Genomic DNA, 18,674 nt, shown 5'->3' with positions numbered 1-18,674 from the left:
ATAAAGATGCTCTACAGGTGTCTCCAATGGTGTTTGTTGAGTTGGCATAGATCAAGATTAGGATTTGTCACTCCGTGTATCGGAGAGGTATCTCCTGGCCCTCTCGGTAATGCACATCACTATGAGCCTTGCAAGCAATGTGACTAATGAGTTAGTTACGGGATGATGCATTAGGGAACGAGTAAAGAGACTTGCCGGTAACGAGATTGAACTAGGTATGATGATACCGACGATCGAATATCGGGAAAGTAACATACCAATGACAAAGGGAACAATGTATGTTGTTGTGCGGTTTGACCGATAAAGATCTTCGTAGAATATGTAGGAGCCAATATGAGCATCCAGGTTCCGCTATTGGTTATTGACCGGAGATGTGTCTCGGTCATGTCTACATAGTTCTCGAACCCGTAGGGTCCGCACGCTTAACGTTCGATGACGATTTGTATTATGTGTTATGTGATTCGATGACCGAAGTTTGTTCGGAGTCCTGGATGAGATCACGGACATGGCGAGGAGTCTCGAAATGGTCGAGACATAAATATTAATATATTGGGTGATGTTATTCAGACACCGGATGAGCTCCGAGAGATACGGATAATTATCGGAGTGCCGGAGGGTTATCGGAACCCCCCGGGGGAACTAATGGGCCTCGATGGGCCTTAGTGGGCTCGATGGGCCTTAGTGGGAAGAGAGGAAGGGCCAGGAGGGGCTGGTCGTGCCCCCCTTGGGTCTGAATTGGACTAGGGGAAGGGGGCGGCGCCCCCCTTTCCTTCCCTTCCCTCTCTCCCTTCCTTCTTCCCCCCTCTTCCTTAGGTGGAAACCTACTAGGACTTGGAGTCCTAGTAGGATTCCCCTCTCCTGGCGCGCCCTAGGAGGGCAGGCCGGCCTCCCCTCCTCTCCTTTATATACGGGGGCAGGGGGCACCCTAGAACACACAAGTTTCTCTTAACCGTGTGCGGTGCCCCCCTCCACAGCTACACACCTCGGTCATATCATCATAGTGCTTAGGTGAAGCCCTGTGCCGGTAACTTCATCATCACAGTCGCCACGCCGTCGTGCTGACGAAACTCTCCCTCGGCCTCAACTGGATCAAGAGTTCGAGGGACGTCATCGAGCTGAACGTGTGCTGATCACGGAGGTGCCGTACGTTCGGTACTTGGATCAGTTGGATCGTGAAGACGTTCGACTACATCAACCGCATTACTAAACTCTTCCGCTTTCGGTCTACGAGGGTACGTGGACACACTCTCCCCGCTCATTGCTATGCATCTCCTAGATGGATCTTGCGTGATCGTAGGTAAATTTTTTGAAAACTGCGTTCCCCAACATCACCGCCATGAACTTGGCGAGGGCTGGGTACCCAAGGATGGCGTAGTACGGGAGGCCAATGTGAGCCACGTTGAAGTCAATGAGCTCAGTGCGGTAGTTGTCGCGCTTACTGAAGGTGACAGGGGGCGCACTTGCCCCAGGGGGACGGTAGACCTGTTAGTCACCCCAAAGAATGGCCTGGTGGGCATGAGCTGATCATAGGGCACCTGAAGCGCCTCGAAGGTCTCGACGGAGAGCACATTGAGACCAACGCCTCCATCGACAAGAGTCTTGGTGACAGAGACGTTGCTGATGGTGGGCGTGCAGACCATGGGGAGCGCACCAGTAATGGTCGCACACTTGAGGTGATCCTTGGAGTCAAAGGTGATGGCGTACTGTGACCACCTGAGGGGTGCACAACCTCAAGCTTTGGGAGGGCCACATTCACCTCCCGAGAAAACTTCTTGAAGATGCGGTTTGAGGCGGGTGCCTGGGCACCTCCAAGGATGCAAGCAATCACGCGAGGCTCCTGATAGCCCCTAGCCCCATCGTTCTAATGGTTGTCATCATTCCTCCTTGGTGGTGGTGGCAGCAGAGGGAGTCCGGTGTTGCCCCGAGGACGGACCTCACGAGGCTGATCACACCAAGGGCTGTCGCGTGGCTGATCGCGCCAGCCACCCTCGTGAGGCTGGTCGCACCAGCCCTAGCGAGGGTTGTGGCTGTCCCAGTGGCCTCTGCCACGGCCTCCTCCGCGGCTGAAGCCATGGTCACCGTGCTCGGGCGGCGGCTCAGGCGCTCGTCCCGGAGTGCCCCGAGCTCCTGACAGTCATCGGTCTTGTGGGTGTAAACATTGTGGAAGACGCAGAACGGGTGGCTATCCTTGGCGGGCTCGTCGCGGTCACAACCGTGCTTCATATCGGGCTCTGCTATCAGCACGGTGGGGCCCTTGCGCTTCACTTCCTTAGCCTTGGCCTTTTTGTCTTCAGGGTCGACGTCTGGGTGCTTGAGGAGGGAAAGGCGTCCATCCTTGGCCCTGGCGCACCTGTCTGCCAAGTTGAACATCTCCAATGCTGAGCAGTCATTGTGGATGGTGAGCTCCTCGCTCATCTTAATGTCTGTGACGCCCTAGTTGAACACCGAGATGATGGTCTGGTCCGAGGCTTTCGGGATCTTGAGGTGGACCTGGTTGAAGCGCTGAATGTACTTGCGGAGAGTCCCGCCCGGTGCTACCTCTTGAGCTTGCGTTGGTTTTTCCCTTGAAGAGGAAAGGTTGATGCAGCAAAGTAGAGTAAGTATCTCCCTCGGCTTTTGAGAACCAAGGAATCAATCCAGTAGGAGACAACGCAACAAGCCACCGAATACCTGCACAAACAAACACCAACTTGCACCCAATGCGACAAAGGAGTTGTCAATTCATTCATGATTATTTGCAAAGTGAGATCTGGTATAGATGGATAAACGGTAAAGTAATATTTTTGGTATTTTTTTCTTTATGGAACGAAAGTAAAAGATTGCAAACAAAGTAAATAGGAAACTAAAATTCTAGATCGGAAACTTATATGATGGAAAATAGACCCCGGGGCCATAGGTTTCACTAGAGGCTTCTCTCGAGATAGAAAATATTATGGTGGGTGCACAAATTACTGCCGAGCAATTGATAGAAAAGCGCAAAGTTGTGACTATATCTAAGGCAATGATCATGAATATAAGCATCACGTCCGTATCAAGTGGACCGAAATGATTCTGCATCTAGTACTATTACTCCACACATCGACCGACTCCTGCCTGCATCTAGAGTATTAAGTTCATAAGAATAGAGTAACACATTAAGTAAGATGACATGATGTAGCGGAACTAACTCAAGCAATATGATGAAAATCGCATCTTGTTATCCTCGATGGCAACAATACAATACGTGTCGGTTCCCCTTCTGTCACTAGGATCGAGCACCGCAAGATTGAACCCAAAGCTAAGCACTTCTCCCATTGCAAGAAAAACCAATCTAGTTGGCCAAACCAAACCGATAGTTCGAAGAGACTTGCAAAGATATCAAATCATGCATATAAGAATTCAGAGGAGATTCAAATAATATTCATAGATAAGCTGTTCATAAATCCACAATTCATCGGATCTCGGCAAACACATCGCAAAGAAGTACTACATCAAATAGATCTCCAAGAACATCGAGGAGAACATGGTATTGAGAATCAAAGAGAGAGAAAAAGCCATCTAGCTACTAGCTATGGACCCATAGGTCTGTGGTAAACTACTCACGCTTCATCAGAGAGGCAACGGTGTTGATGTAGAAGCCCTCCGTGATCGAATCCCCCTCCGGCAGGATGCCGGAAAAGGCCCCTAGATGGGATCTCACGGGTGCAGAAGGTTGTGGCGGTGGAAAAGTGGTTTCATGGCTCCCCTGGTAAGTTTTGGGACATTTGAGAATACATAGGCGGAAGAAAATAGGTCGGTGGAGTCACGAGGGGCCCACAAGGGTGGGGGCGTGCCCTACCCCCTGGGCGCCCTCTCCATCCTTATAGCCGCATCGTGGCTTTCCTGACATGCACTCCAAGCCCTCTGGATGTCTTCTGGTCCAAGAAAAATCATCGTGAAAGTTTCATTCCGTTTGGACTCCGTTTGGTATTCCTTTTCTGCGAAACCCTAAAACAAGGAAAAAACAGGAACTGACACTGGGTTCTAGGTTAATAGGTTAGTACCAAAAATCATATAAAATTGTTGGGGAACGTAGCATTCAATTTCAAAAAAATTCCTACAATCAGGCAAGATCTATCTAGGAGATGCATAGCAGCGAGAGGGGGAGAGTGTGTCCACGTACCCTCATAGACCGAAAGCGGAAGCGTTTGACAACGCGGTTGATGTAGTCGAACTTCTCGTTCTGACCGATCAAGCACCGAACGTACGGCACCTCCGAGTTCTGCACACGTTCAGCTCGATGATGTCCCTCGAACTATTGACCCAACAAAGTGTCGAGGGAGAGTTCCGTCAGCATGACGACGTGGTGACGGTGATGGTGAAGTGATCCGCGCAGGGCTTCGCCTAATCACTACGACAATATGACCGGAGGCGTAAACTATTGACCCATAATAATGATTTTTGGAGTAATTCTAATGCTTTTTTCCCTCATAATTTGAAGGAACACACCAAGAGGGGGAATTCCAGCAGCTGGAAATCTGGACCTGGAAAAGCTACGTCAGGCCACCTATTCTGCACAACTCCAAATGGGCTAAAACTTTACGGAGATTTTTTATGGAATATCTCTACTCCTATAAAAGACTCAGTTGGTGATGATGGTGTGTCTGCCATCCGTCATTTCTGGCCACTAGATCTGCATCTAACGACTGTGATGTAAGTTGTGCCTTTTTGCAACAATATCCCACTTCTCTGCTCCAATTTACAGAAAACCCCTTAGTATCTTGAAACCAACCACATTCCTCCCTTAACTCATCAAAACAGCCCAAGAAATATATTTTGAGTGAAACATAATATATTTTTAGTGATATATGTATATCAAAACTAGACTGTTTTCTTTCAAATTTGTGAATATGTATTATTCTACTTTGGATCCGTTGCAACGCACGGGCACATTGCTAGTATATAAGAAATATTGGAGCCAATAAGTACTAGAGGCGGGCCACCAAGTGGGCACAACCCACCTGGGCGCGCCAGGCCCCCCTGGCGTGCCCTGGTGGGTTGTGGCCTCGTCGGCCCACCTCCGGTGCCCATCTTCTGGTATATAAGTGGTTTTGACCTAGAAGAAATCACAATACTACTTTCGGGACGGAGCGCCTCCGCCTCGATGCGGAACTTGGGCAGGAGCACTTTTGCCCTCCGGCAGAGCGATTCTGCTTGGGGAACTTCCCTCCCGAAAGGGGAAATCATCGCGATCATCATCACCAACAACTCTCCCATCTTGGGGAGGGCAATCTTCATCAACATCTTCACCAGCACCATCTCATCTCAAACCCTAGTTCATCTTTTGTATTCAATCTTGTTACCGGAACTACAGATTGTTGCTAGGGGTGACTAGTAGTGTTGATTGCATCTTGTAGTTGATTACTATATGGTTTATTTGGTGGAATATTATATGTTCAGATCCATTATTAATATTAATACCCCTCTGATCTTGAGCATGATTATTATTTGTGAGTAGTTACTATTGTTCTTGAGGGCACAGGATAAATCATTTTACAAGTAATCATGTGAATTTGATATGTGTTCGATATTTTGATAGTATGTATGTTGTGATTCCCTTAGTGATGTCATGTGAACGTCGACTACATGACACTTCACCATATTTGGGCCTAAGGGAATGCATTGTGGAGTAGTAAATAGATGGTGGGTTGCGAGAGTGACAGAAACTTAAACCCCAGTTTATGCACTATTCCGTAAGGGACTGACTGGATCCTAGAATTTAATGCTATGGCTAGGATTTATCCTTAATACTTTTCTCGTAGTTGCAGATGCTTACGGGAGGGTTAATCATAAGTAGGAGGTTTGTTCAAGTAAGAACAACACCTAAGCACTGGTCCACGCACATATCAAATTATCAAAGTAGCGAACACAAATCAAACCAATATGATGAAAGTGACTAGATGAAATTCCCGTGTACCCTCAAGAACGCTTTGCTCACTATAAGAAACCATTTTGGCCTGTCCTTTGCCTCAAAAGGATTGGTCTAGCTTTCTGCATACTTATTACGATTATCATTACTTGCTCGTTACAAATTACCTTGCCATCAAACTACTCGCTACTTACAATTTCAGCACTTGCAGACACTACCTTACCGAAAACTACTTGTCATTTCCTTCTGCTACTCGTTGGGTTCGACACTCTTACTTATTGAAAAGAGATAAAATTGATCCCCTATACTTGTGGGTCATCAAGGCTATTTTCTGGCACCGTTGCCGGGGAGTGAAGCGCTTCTGGTAAGTGGAATTCGGTAAGGAAACATTTATATAGTGTGCTAAAATTTATTGTCACTTGTTACTATGGAAAACAATCCTTTAAGGGGAATGTTCGGGGTATCTTCACCTCATCCAGAGCCACAATTAATTGCCCCTCAACCTACATCACCTACTGAAAATATTGAATATGAAATTCCTTTGGATGTGATAGAACAACTGCTAGCTAATTCTTATGCAGGAGATGGAACCGAACATCCTGATATGCACTTGATACATGTGGAACAAATTTGTGGATTGTTTAAGCTTGCAGGTTTACCCAGGGATGAAGTTATGAAAAAGGTTTTCTCTTTATCTTTGAAGGGAAAAGCATTGGCATGGTATAGGCTATGCGATGATATTGGATCATGGAATTGGAATCGTTTGAAATTAGAGTTTCACCAAAAAAAATTATCCTATACATCTAGTTCATCGTGATCGGAACTATATATATAATTTTTGGCCTCGTGAAGGAGAAAGTATTGCTCTATCTTGGGGGAGGCTTAAGTCAATGTTATATTCATGCCCCAATCATGAGCTCTCAAAAGAAATTATTATTCAGAATTTTTATGCTCGGCTTTCTCGTAATGATCAAACCATGCTGGATACTTCTTGTGCTGGTTCTTTTATGAAGAATACTATTGAAATCCGGTGGGATCTTTTGGAAAGAATTAAACGCAAATCTGAAGATTGGGAACTCGACGAAGGTAAAGAGTCAGGTATAAAGCTTAAGTATGATTGTGTTAAATCTTTTATGGATACCGATGCTTTTCAAAAGTTTAGCACTAAATATGGACTTGACTCTAAGATAGTAGCCTCCTTTTGTGAATCTTTTGCTACTCATGTTGAACTCCCTGAAGAGAAGTGGATTAGATATCGATCACCTATTAAAGAAGAAATTAGAGAACCGGTATTAGTTAAAGAAGAAACTATACTTTATAATGTTGATCCATTTGTTCCTACTGCTTATTTTGATAAACCTCCTTTTCCTATTAGGATAAAGGAAAATGCTAAAGTTTCAACTGTGGTCAACAAAAGCACTGTTAGAACACCTAAACCAGATGAACAAATTAGAGTTGAACCTAGTATTTCTATAGTTAAAGATCTCTTGGAAGAAGATGTGGATGGGCATGTTATCTACTTCTGTGAAGAAGCTGCTAGAATTGCTAAACCTGATGGAAAAGATAAACATAGACCTGTTGTTGGCATGCCTGTCATTTCAATTAAAATAGGAGATCACTATTATTATGGTTTATGTGATATGGGTGCTAGTGTGAGTGCTATTCCTCACAAGTTATATCAAGAAATTAGGGAGGAAATAACACCTGTTGAGATAGAAGACATAGATGTTACTATTAAACTTGCAAATAGAGACACTATATCACCAGTTGGGATTGTCAGAGATGTTGAAGTCTTGTGTGGGAAAACAAAATATCCTACCGATTTTCTTGTTCTTGGTACTCCACCTGATGACTTATGTCCCATTATCTTTGGTAGACCTTTCTTAAACACAGTTAATGCTAGGATAGATTGCCAGAAACAAACTATGGAAGTTAGCTTTGGTGATGAGTCTCATGAGTTTAATTTTTTCAAGTTTGGTAGAAATTATCATGAAAAAGAATTGCCAAGTAAGGATGAATTCATTGGTCTTGCTTCTATTGCTGTGCCACCTACTGATCCTTTAGAGCAATACTTGCTAAACCATGAGAATGCTTTACATATGCATGAAAGAAATGAAATAGATAATATTTTCTTCGAACAACGTCCTCTACTTAAACACAATTTGCCTATTGAAACTCTAGGAGGTCCACCTCCACCTAAAGGTGATCCCGTGTTTGAATTGAAAAAATTGCCAGACACTTTGAAATATGCTTATCTTGATGAAAAGAAGATATATCATGTCATTACTGAAAGTTCTAAGGAAGCACCGGGCTGCTATTGGATATACTCTTGATGATCTAAAGGGCATTAGTCCCACTCTATGTCAGCACAAAATAAATATGGAACCTGATGCTAAACCAGTTGTTGATCACCAACGTTGGTTAAATCCGAAGATGAAAGAGGTGGTAAGAACAGAAATATTAAAACTTCTGGAAGCAGGTATAATCTATCCCATAGATGATACTAAATGGGTAAGCCCTGTTCATTGTGCCCCTAAGAAAGGAGGTATTACTGTTGTTCCTAATGATAAGAATGAACTTATTCCACAAAGAATTGTTACAGGTTATAGAATGGTAATTGATTTTAGAAAATTAAATAAAGCAACTAGAAAAGATCATTACCCCTTGCCTTTTATTGATAAAATGCTTGAAAGATTATCTAAGCACACACACTTTTGCTTCCTTGATGGATATTCTGGCTTTTCACAAATACATGTTTCTGAACCTGATTAAGAAAAGACCACTTTTACTTGTCCATTTGGAACCTATGCTTATAGACGTATGCCTTTTGGTTTATGTAATGCACCTGTTATCTTTCAAAGATGTATGATGGCTATATTCTGTGACTTTTGTGAATATATTGTTGAGGTTTTCATGGATGACTTTTCTGTTTATGGGAAGTCTTTTGACGATTGTTTAAGCAATCTTGATCGAGTTTTGCAGAGATGTGAACAAACAAATCTTGTCTTGAATTGGGAGAAGTGCCACTTTATGGTAAATGAAGGCATTGTCTTGGGTCATAAAATTTCTGAAAAAGGTATTGAAGTGGACCAAGCTAAGGTTGATGCTATTGAGAAAATGCCATGTCCCAAGGACATCAAAGGTATTCATAGTTTCTTAGGTCATGCTGGTTTCTATAGGAGATTTATCAAAGACTTTTCTAAAATTTCTAGGCCACCCAGTAATCTTTTGCAAAAGGATATTCCTTTTGTCTTTGATGATGATTGTCTTGAAGTCTTTGAAACACTCAAGAAAGCTTTAATTACTGCACCTATAGTTCAAGCACCTGATTGGAATTTGCCTTCTGAAATTATGTGTGATGCTAGTGATTATGCTGTTGGTGCTATTCTGGGACAAAGAGTTTATAAGAAATTGAATGTTATTCATTATGCTAGTAAAACTCTAGATAGTGCTCAAAGAAATTATGCTACTACTGAAAAACAATTCTTAGCAATGGTGTTTGCTTGTGATAAGTTTAGACCTTATATTATTGATTCCAAAGTAACTGTTCACATAGACCATGCTGCTATTAAATATCTTATGGAAAAGAAAGATGCTAAACCTAGACTTATTCGTTGGGTTCTCTTGTTGCAAGAATTTGATTTGCACATTATTGATAGAAAGGGAGCTGAGAACCCTGTAGCTGACTTGTCTAGGCTTGAAAATATGCTTGATGACCCATTACCTATTGATGATAGTTTTCCTGACGAGCAGTTAGCTGCAATAAATGTTGCTAATGGTGCTCCTTGGTATGCTGACTATGCTAATTACATTGTTGCTAAATATTTGCCACCTAGCTTTACGTATCAACAAAAGAAAAAGTTCTTCTATGATTTAAGACATTACTTTTGGGATGACCCACATCTTTATAAAGAAGGAGTAGATGGTATTATTAGACGTTGTGTACCTGAGCATGAACAGGGACAAATCCTACGGAAATGTCACTCCGAAGCTTATGGAGGACATCATGCTAGAGATAGAACTGCTCACAAGGTATTACAGTTTGGATTTTATTGGCCTACTCTCTTCAAGGATGCCCGTAAGTTTGTCTCTTCTTGTGATGAATGTCAAAGAATAGGTAATATCGGTAAGCATCAAGAAATGCCTATGAATTATTCACTTGCTATTGAACCTTTTGATGTTTGGGGATTTGATTACATGGGACCTTTTCCTTCCTCTAATGGGTATACACATATTTTGGTTGCTGTTTATTATGCTACTAAATGGGTAGAAGCTATTCCAACTAGTAGTGCTGATCACAACACCTCTATTAAAATGCTTAAGGAAGTTATTTTCCCAAGGTTTGGAGTCCCTAGATATTTAATGACTAATGGTGGTTCACACTTTATTCATGGTACTTTCCGTAAAATGCTTGCCAAGTATGATGTTAACCATAGAATTGCATCACCCTATCATCCTGAGTCTAGTGGTCAAGTTGAACTTAGCAATAGAGAAATAAAATTAATTTTGCAAAAGACTATCAATAGGTCCAGGAAGAATTGGTCTAAGAAATTAAATGATGCACTTTGGGCTTATAGGGCAGCATATAAAAATCCTATGGTTATGTCTCCTTATAAAATGGTTTATGGAAAAGCTTGTCATTTGCCTCTTGAGTTAGAACACAAATTATATTGGGTAGTTAAAGAACTCAGTTATGATTTCAAACTTGCTGGTGAAAAGAGGTTATGTGATATAAGCTCATTAGATGAATGGAGAACCCAAGCATATGAAAATTCAAGGTTATTCAAAGAAAAAGTTAAAAGATGGCATGGCAAAAGAATTCAAAAGCGTGAGTTTAAAGTCAGAGAATATGTTCTTTTGCACAACTCCCGTTTTAGATTCTATGTAGGAAAACTCCTCTCCAAATGGGAAGGCCCTTATGTCATTGAGGAGGTTTACCGGTCCGGTGCCATCAAAATAAATAATTCTGAAGGTACGAACCCGAAGGTTGTCAATGGACAACGAATAAAGCATTATATTTTAGGTACTCCTATTAATGTCGAAAGTAATATTATCCAAACTTTGACACCCGTAGAACACATAAAATAGTCCTTCCGGAACACTCCAGAATCATTAAAATAAGGAGGTACGTGATACGGTAAGTGAACAGACTCTGAAAAAATATGCAAAAATATTTTTTATCAGTTTTAGTATATTTTAAAATTTCAGAAATAAAGAAACTCCTAGGAAGCGTCCCGTGGTGGGAACAATACACCAGGGCGCGTCAGGCTTGCCAGGCGCGCCCAGGTGGGTTGTGCCCACCTGGGACACCTCCTGTACTCTGTTTTTCTTCCACATGCTTGTCCTCCAAGGTAAAAATCTATATATACTTCCCGAACCTGTTAACCACGGTATCATAGAGAAAATCCTTTGTTTTCATTTCTTGCTGTTTCTGGTCAGATTTGTCAAGCTAGGCATTGGTACGTCTCCAACGTATCTACTTTACAAAACACTATTGACCTTGTTTTGGACTCTAACTTACATGATTTGAATGGAACTAATTCGGACTGACGCTGTTTTCAGCAGAATTGCCATGGTGTTACTTTTGTGCAGAAATAAAAGTTCTCGGAATGACCTGAAAATCAACGGAGACATGTTTTGGAATTAATAAAAAATACTGGCGAAAGAATCAACACTAGGGGCCCACCTCCTGTCTATGAGGGTGCAGGGCGCCCCCCTGGGGCGCGCCCCCTGCCTCGTGGGCCCCCTGAGGCTCCACCGACGTCAACTCCAACTCTATATATTCACGTTCGGGGAGAAAAAATCAGAGAGAAGGATTCATCGCGTTTTATGATATGGAGCCGCCGCCAAGCCCTAATCTCTCTCGGGAGGGCTGATCTGGAGTCCGTTCGGGGCTCCGGAGAGGGGAATCCGTCGCCATCATCATTGTGGGAGTCCTGGATTAGGGGGTCTCTGGACAGCCGGACTCTATCCTTCGGCCAGATTGTTGGACTGTGAAGATACAAGATTGAAGACTTCGTCTCATGTACGGATGGGACTCTACTTGGCGTGGAAGGCAAGCTAGGCAGTACGGATATGGATATCTCCTCCTTTGTAACCGACCTTGTGTAACCCTAACCCTCTCTGGTGTCTATATAAACCGGAGGGTTTTAGTCCATAGGACAACACACACAATCATACCATAGGCTAGCTTCTAGGGTTTAGCCTCTCTGATCTCGTGGTAGATCTACTCTTGTACTACCCATATCATCAATATTAATCAAGCAGGACATAGGTTTTACCTCCATCAAGAGGGCCCGAACTTGGGTAAAACTTCGTGTCCCCTGCCTCCTATTACCATCTGCCTAGACGCACAGTTCGGGACCCCCTACCCGAGATCCGCCAGTTTTGACACCGACATTGGTGCTTTCATTGAGAGTTCCTCTGTGTCATCGCCGTTAGGCCTGATGGCTCCTTCTATCATCGATAGCGATGCAGTCCAGGGTGAGACTTTTCTCCTTGGACAGATCTTTGTGTTCGGCGACTTCGCACTGCGGGCCAACTCGCTTGGCCATCTGGAGCAGATCGAAAGTTACGCCCCTGGCCACCAGGTCAGGCTTGGAAGCTTAAACTACACGTCCGATATCTGCGGAGACTTGATCTTCGACGGATTCGAGCCTCTGCCTTGTGTGTCTCGCGGTCACGATGAGTCTGATTTAGCTCTACCATCAGACAGCGTCTGAGAGAACGCACCGGCAGCCGCTCCGACCATCAATTCAGAGCCGATTGCGCCGTCCATGGATGGGTGGATGGACCCCGCCACGGAGGCCTTACCCTCAACGGCGATAGAGCCGAACATCGACCTTACCCTTCACGAGAGCCGTGTTGCTAAACCGCCGGATTCTTCTCCGGCCACGGACTCCGAACCACCTGCGCCCGTCCCTATTGAATCCGACTGGGCGCCGATCATGGAGTTTACCTCCGCGGATATTTTTCAGCACTCTCCCTTGGCGACATACTGAACTCATTATGGTCTCTCTCCCTGTCAGGAGGATCCTGGCCGAACTATGTCCGACAGGATTGGGATGCAGATGACAAAGAAATTCGCCGCCCACCCACCACCCACTTAGTAGCCACTGTCGATGACTTAACTGACATGCTCGACCTCGACTCCGAAGACATCGACGGTATGGACGACGATGCAGGAGAAGAACAGGAACCACTGCCCACAGGGCACTGGACGGCCACTTCATCACATGACGTATACATGGTGGACACACCAAAAGAAAACGATGACGAGGAACAGAAGAACGCAACGAAGGGTTGTCCCCTCGAGAAGCAGTCAAAGCGGCGGCGTAAGCGCCGCTCCAAATCCCGCCTCGGCAGAAACAACGATCATATAGACCCAGCGTTAGAGCAAGGTGAACCATCGCCGGACCACGGCAACACGGAGAATCAAACCGAACAACCTGACTCTGTCAAAGACAATAGTCCGGACGGCATCACACCGGATAGACACCTAGAGCAACAGAATGCCTGTCAAAGGCTTGTTGCCACCGCGAGGAGTCTAAAAAAGCAGAAGCAAAGACTCAAGGCTGCATAAGACACACTCGGAATCAGATGGAACAAAGTACTCAACGCAGCAGCGAAGTACGGCGGTAATCGCCCCACCAAGAGCTACCCGAAGCGGAAGTTGCTACCTGAATTTGATGAGGAGGCCTTAGATCCCCCGCAACCAAAAATAAAAACGGCCACCTGGCCGAATAGACGTCCTCACGGCCAACATAGAGCGGCAAACAACGCCGCACATAAGCTAATACGCGATCCACGCGAGGGCTCGCATCAAAAGGACGGCGCAACCAGATCCATCTATGAACCACACAAGCGCGCTCCAGCATACGATGCAACACAACAAACATCCGAACAATGCGGTACACCCAGATACAGGGGTGTCGCGCACCCCTTATGTTTCACCTATGAGGTGCTGGACCGTGAATTTCCATAGGGATTCAAACCTGTAAACATAGAGGCATACGATGGAACAACAGACCCTGGGGTCTGGATTGAGGACTATAACCTCCATATCCATATGGCTCAAGGAGATGATCTCCACGCCATAAAATACTTACCCCTCAAGCTCAAAGGGCCAGCTTGGCACTGGCTTAAAAGCCTCCCCAAAAACTCCATCAGGAGCTGGGAAGAGCTCAAAGACACCTTTCAGGCAAATTTTCAAGGGATTTATGTCCGACCTCCGGATGCGGACGATTTAAGTCATATAACTCAACAGCCCGGAGAGTCAGCCCGAAAGCTTTGGAACAGGTTTCTTACTAAAAAGAACCAAATAGTCGACTGTCCGGACGCCGAAGCCTTGGCAGCTTTTAATCATATCGTCCGCAATGAATGGCTGGCCAGACACCTCGGCCAAGAAAAGCCGAGAACAATGGCAGCATTAACAAGCCTCATGACCCGCTTTTGCGCGGGTGAGGACAGCTGGCTAGCCAGATGCAGCACCAGCGACCCAAGTACATCCGAAGTTAGAGATGAAAATGGGAAATCACGACGTAGCAGAAATAATAAGCGCCGGAATAAACAAGACAACCCGAAGAGCACGGCGGTAAACGCCGGATTCAGAAGCTCTCGGCTAGGTCAGCAAAAGCCGCCCTCTAAAGGCGCCAGAGATGAACTATCCAGCCTCAACAAAATTCTGGACCAAATATGTCAGATCCATAGCACCCCTGGTAAACCCGCTTGAGGGAGTCCTGGATTAGGGGGTGTCCAGATAGCCGGACTATACCTTCGGCCGGACTCCTGGACTATGAAGATACAAGATTGAAGACATCGTCCCGTGTCCGGAAGGGACTTTCCTTAGCGTGGAAGGCAAGCTTGGCAATACGGATATGTAGATCTCCTACCATTGTAACCGACTCTATGTAACCCTAGCCCTCTCCGGTGTCTATATAAACCAGAGAGTTTTAGTCCGTAGGAGGAACAACAATCATACCATAGGCTAGCTTCTAGGGTTTAGCCTCTCTGATCTCGTGGTAGATCTACTCTTGTACTACCCATATCATCAATATTAATCAAGCAGGACGTAGGGCTTTACCTCCATCAAGAGGGCCCGAACCTGGGTAAAACATCGTGTCCCCTGCCTCCTGTTACCATCCGACCTAGACGCACAGTTCGGGACACCCTACCCGAGATCCGCCGGTTTTGACACCGACATTGGTGCTTTCATTGAGAGTTCCTCTGTGTCATCACTTTTAGGCCCGATGGCTTCTCCGATCATCAATAGCGATGCGATCCAGGGTGAGACTTTTCCCCCTGGACAGATCTTCGTATTCGGCGGCTTTGCACTGCGGGCCTATTCGCTTGGTCATCTGGAGCAGATCGAAAGCTACGCCCCTGGCCATTAGGTCAGATTTGGAAGTTTGAACTACACGGCCGACATCCACAGAGACTTGATCTTCGATGGATTCGAGCCACAGCCGAGCGCGCCGCACTGTCACGATGGGCATGATTTAGCTCTGCTGCCGAACAGTGCCCTGGAGGCCACACCTGTGTCCGCTCCGACCCCTAGCTCGGAGCCGATCACACCAACCGAGGATGGGTGGTTAGACACCGCCTCGGGGGCTGCAATCTCTATGGCGATCGAGCCGAACACCAGCCCTATTCTCCGCGAAGCCCATGACTCCAAGGAGCCGGACTCCTCTCCAGACTCCGAGCCCTCCGCACCCCGACCGATCGAACCCGATTGGGCGCCGGTCATGGAGTTCACCGCCACGGACATCTTTCAGCACTCGCCCTTCGACGATATTCTGAATTCACTAAAGTCTCTCTCTTTGTCAGGAGAGACCTGGCCGAACTATGGTCAGCAAGGTTGGGATGCGGATGATGAAGAAATTCAAAGCCCACCCACCACCCACTTCATAGCCACTGCCGATGATTTGACCGACATGCTCGACTTCGACTCCGAAGACATCGACGGTATGGACGCTAATGCAGGAGACGATCAAGAACCAGCGCCTATAGGGCACTGGAAATCCACCTCGTCGTATGATATATACATGGTGGACACCCCAAAAGAAGGCAATGGCGATGGAACAACAGAGGATGACCCCTCCAAGAAGCAGCCTAAGCGCCGGCGTCAGCGGCGCCACTCTAAATCCCGCCAAAACAAAAACGGTGGTTCCGGCACGGGGGATAATAACACCCCGGACAGTGCCGAAGACAACCACCTCCAGCAAGATTCAGCACAGGAGGATAGAGAAGCCAGCCCTCATGAGAGAGCGACAGACAGAGAGGTCGAGGACGATAATTATATGCCTCCCTCCGAAGACGAGGCAAGCCTCGACGACGACGAATTTGTCGTGCCGGAGGATCCCGTTGAACAAGAGCGTTTCAAATGCAGGCTTATGGCCACGGCGAGCAGCCTCAATAAAAAACAGCAACTGCTTAGAGCTGATCAAGATTTGCTAGCCGACAGATGGACTGAAGTCCTTGCGGCCGAAGAGTATGAACTCGAACGCCCCTCCAAGAGCTACCCAAAGCGCAGGTTGCTACCCCAATTAGAGGAGGAAGCACTTAAACCTACATCACCAATGCATGATGCGGCCGACCGGCCACCCCGTGGCCGCGACAGAGAGGCCTCTCGGCCCTCCACTCAAGCTGCACCCCGGCGCCGCTCAAAAACCACCAAGGCATGGGAAAATGCGCCAGACCTGCGAGATATATTGGAGGACAAGGCAAGGCAGACAAGATCGATCTACGGATCACGTGGGTGCCCCATGACACGAGACAGTACTCATCACGCCGGATACAGTAAATCCGGCCGGGCCGAACACAGTAGACAAAGCTCGTTTGAGCTGCGTTGTGATGTAGCCCAATACAGAGGCGCCACACACCCACTATGCTTCACAGATGAAGTAATGGGTCATCAAATCCCCGAGGGTTTCAAACTCGTGAACATCGAATCATACGATGGCACAACAGATCCTGCGGTATGGACTGAGGGCTATCTCCTTCATATCCACATGGCCCATGGTGATGACCTACACGCCATCAAATACCTCCCACTCAAGCTTAAAGGACCAGCCCGACATTGGCTTAATAGCTTGCCAGCAAAATCAATTGGTTGTTGGGAGGACCTGGAAGCTGCATTCCTCGACAATTTCCAGGGCACTTATGTGCGACCACCAGACACCGATGACCTAAGCTACATAATTCAGCAGCCAGAGGAATCGGCCAGACAATTCTAGACACGGTTCCTAACCAAGAACAATCAAATCGTCGACTGTCCGGACGCAGAGGCCCTAGCAGCCTTCAAGCATAAGATCCACGACGAGTGGCTTGCATGGCACCTAGGACAGGAAAAGCCAAAATCTATGGCAGCCCTCATGACACTTATGATCCGCTTTTGCGCGGGAGAAGACAACTGGCCAGCTCGCAGCAATAACATGACCAAGAGCCCTGGTAATTCGGATACCAAGGACAGCAGTGGCAGGTTGCGTTGCAATAAGCAAAAGCGCCGCATTAACGGCGACAACGCTGAGGATACGACAGTTAAAGCCGGATTCAGAGGCTCTAAACCCGGTCAGCGGAAAAAACAATTCAAAAGAAATACTCCGGGCCTGTCTAGTTTGGACCGAATACTCGACCGCTCATGCCAGATACATGGCACCCCCGAAAAACCAGCCAATCACACCAACAGGGATTGTTGGGTGTTCAAGCAGGCAGGCAAGTTAAATGCCGAAAGCAGAGACAAGGGGCTGCATAGCGATGATGATGAGGAGCCCCGGCCGCCGAACAACAGTGGACAGAAAGGTTTTCCCCCACAAGTGCGGACGGTGAACATGATATACGCAACCCACATCCCCAAGAGGGAGCGGAAGCGTGTGCTAAGGGACGTATACGCGATGGAGCCAGTCGCCCCAAAGTTCAACCCATGGTCTTCCTGCCCGATCACTTTTGATCGAAGGGACTACCCCACTAGCATCCGTCATGGCGGATTCGCCGCATTGGTTCTAGACCGAATTATTGACGGATTTCACCTCACTAGAGTCCTTATGGACGGCGGCAGCAGCCTGAACCTGCTTTATCAGGATACAGTGCGGAAAATGGGCATCGATCCCTGGAGGATTAAACCCACCAGAACGACCTTTAAAGGCGTCATACCAGGTGTAGAAGCCAACTGTACAGGCTTAGTTACACTTGAAGTGGTCTTCGGATCTCCGGATAATTTCCGAAGCGAGGAGTTAATCTTCGACATAGTCCCGTTCCGCAGTGGCTAGCACGCACTGCTCGGGCGAACCGCATTTGCCAAGTTTAATGCGGTGCCACACTACGCATACCTCAAGCTCAAGATGCCAGGCCCTCGAGGCGTCATCACGGTCAATGGAAACACCGAACGCTCTCTCCGAACAGAGGAGCATACGGCGGCTATCGCAACGGAAGTACAAAGCAGCCTCTCAAGGCAACTCTCTAGTCCGGCCATTAAACGTCTGGACACCGTCAAGCGCGCCCGGAGTAACCTACACCAAGACCGCCTGGCACGTTCAGAGAAAGCGTAACAATGCGGCCCCAACCCCAGCCCTCGCGAGCTTGCGAAATCAGTGCTGCGCGTACATAACTATGCTCTGGAAATACCATGGGCACAGGGGGAGGGGCACCATCACGGCACGCCCGACACGCGGCTTAAACCGCACTAGGGGCTGCCGATTTCTTAATTTTCTCTTATTTTCAGGACTCCGTTCTTCGGAAGGCTTGTCCGGCAGCACAATTGCCGCACAAACGATACAACCAGGGAAGCAGA

The sequence above is a fragment of the Triticum urartu genome, chromosome 3, assembly GCF_003073215.2.
Source record: "Triticum urartu cultivar G1812 chromosome 3, Tu2.1, whole genome shotgun sequence".
Taxonomy (NCBI): domain Eukaryota; kingdom Viridiplantae; phylum Streptophyta; class Magnoliopsida; order Poales; family Poaceae; genus Triticum; species Triticum urartu.
Note: the sequence above shows the minus strand (reverse complement) of the source record.